Source organism: Osmerus mordax, chromosome 18 (assembly GCF_038355195.1).
Source record: "Osmerus mordax isolate fOsmMor3 chromosome 18, fOsmMor3.pri, whole genome shotgun sequence".
Taxonomy (NCBI): Eukaryota; Metazoa; Chordata; class Actinopteri; order Osmeriformes; family Osmeridae; genus Osmerus; species Osmerus mordax.
Window position 1 is genome coordinate 10,858,858 of NC_090067.1, and position 1,874 is coordinate 10,860,731.

The window sequence follows — 1,874 nt, forward strand, 5'->3', positions numbered from 1 at the left end:
AGAAATGATGACCTAACAATGGTGCAGAGAGCCGAAAAAATATAAATGGCCCATTTTCCGCCAGAGGGGTATATTAGACCAGAAACTGTGCTGAGTGGCTTTCAGACTCTCTGTGTCTACTCAGGAATACCACGTAAACATGAAAAGATAGTAGATGGTAACATTTTTAAAGAATGGAAATAGCAGGTTTGAGCTGGCCACAGGCTATGAGGAAGCGTGACTTCTTGTTGCGAAGAAGCATTTTACAGCATTTTACAGGCTCCAGTCTTTGGTATAAGTTGTTCTTGGAGCTAGTGAAACAAATTCATATGTTTATACACTGAGCGACATGAGATGCATTTCTGCAAGACTAAAATGTAATCCCATAGACATGTCGTGCCCTGCAGAAGTGCATCTCAGCTTGACACTGGGAGGTCAGTGTCCCTAAGGCACCGTAAAGATTCACTGGTTTTCTGAAATAGAGTTATGTGTACTGACAATAGAGGAAATGACAAAGTGCCTAAGAGTCCCTGCCACTATAACTCTTAGAAACATACCAGTATTCCAACCCAGTCATCACACCACCCAACTGACAGATTTGGTAGCTATGGTGATGGTGTTGATTGACATGACTTACCTCCGTAAAGACAGGGAACAAGCTAAATGGGAGGAGGGGATTCATTTCCATGGAGTGCTGGGGCCCTGCCTGCTGTAGAGTGGACCAATGAGGGCAGGGTGGCACTCTGGCACATGTTATCTAGGAGACAGAGAAATGGCGCATGTTGACAGTTTCCAGGAAGTCATCACTTTACTTAAATGTTTTGAAAAAAAAACTTGCAACGCAGGGTGTATCTCCCCTGAACTCACCATGTCATCATTAACACCTCTAACCGAGAAAGCGTTTGATGGCACGTTCAAAGTTCAACATATGCCTTTAGTGGGACGCTAATCTCATGTCAATACCAGTAGTACAATCAACACTTTAGATGACACAAATGTGATAAGGGCTCACGTGCATTAACCAATCAGGGCAACATTTCCTCTAAATGAGAGATTGAGAGATGGCTACGAATGAGGTCCAGCTGTGTATCCAACTCACACCTAGTTATACAATAGGGGCCATCAGCCCTGCGGTGTGTGTGTTGGTGTGTGGTTTCGTTCCTGATTATAGGAGGGCTTGTTTTGTTTCTGCATTTCTCCATGCTTGATTACAGTTTGATTTAGGACCAGCAGTACATGTAATCATAACAATCACAGCCCCAAACACACCCATCCGCTCATCCATTAGGGCTGATTACCCGCGTGTTTGTGAGTGAGTGTGCGTGTGCGTGTGTCGAGTGCCTTGTTTGTGTAAGCTAACTGACCACTTGGCAAAGGATGTACTACACTTAATAAACGAAAGATAATTGCAGTTTGTGAATAACAATGAGCATACTCATAGCATAGGCTACACAACAAATAGACAAAAGAAAACGGAACATAAGCTTTCACCGTTAACATTTCAGGAAGCAAAAGGTGCAGCTAAATTAGATTTCGATATATATATATTTGTTTTTGTCATTTAGCAGACGCTCTTATCCAGAGCGTCTTACAGTAAGTACAGGGACATTCCCCCCGAGGCAAGTAGGGTGAACTGCCTTGCCCAAGGACACAACGTCATTTTGCACGGCCGGGAATCGAACTGGCAACCTTCAGATTACTAGCCCGATTCCTAACCACTCAACCACCTGACTCCGATATGACATGCAAATAGGGACACCCAGGCACAGATAGCTACACAGTCCCAACACACAACGGGGCCTCCGAGGATAAGTTCTAGGTGTGGCTACATGTCTCGATATGAAGGAAGCAAAATACCATACAGACACAACTGTCAATTTCAAACTTAACGTTAA

General features: G+C 43.8%; 1 pseudogene; it reads right to left on the reverse strand.

Annotated features, from left to right (window-relative positions):
* LOC136962145 (zinc finger protein 385D-like) overlaps positions 1 to 731 on the reverse strand; it is a 6,109-nt pseudogene extending 5,378 nt beyond the window's left edge.
* Positions 732 to 1,874: the final 1,143 nt, after the last annotated feature.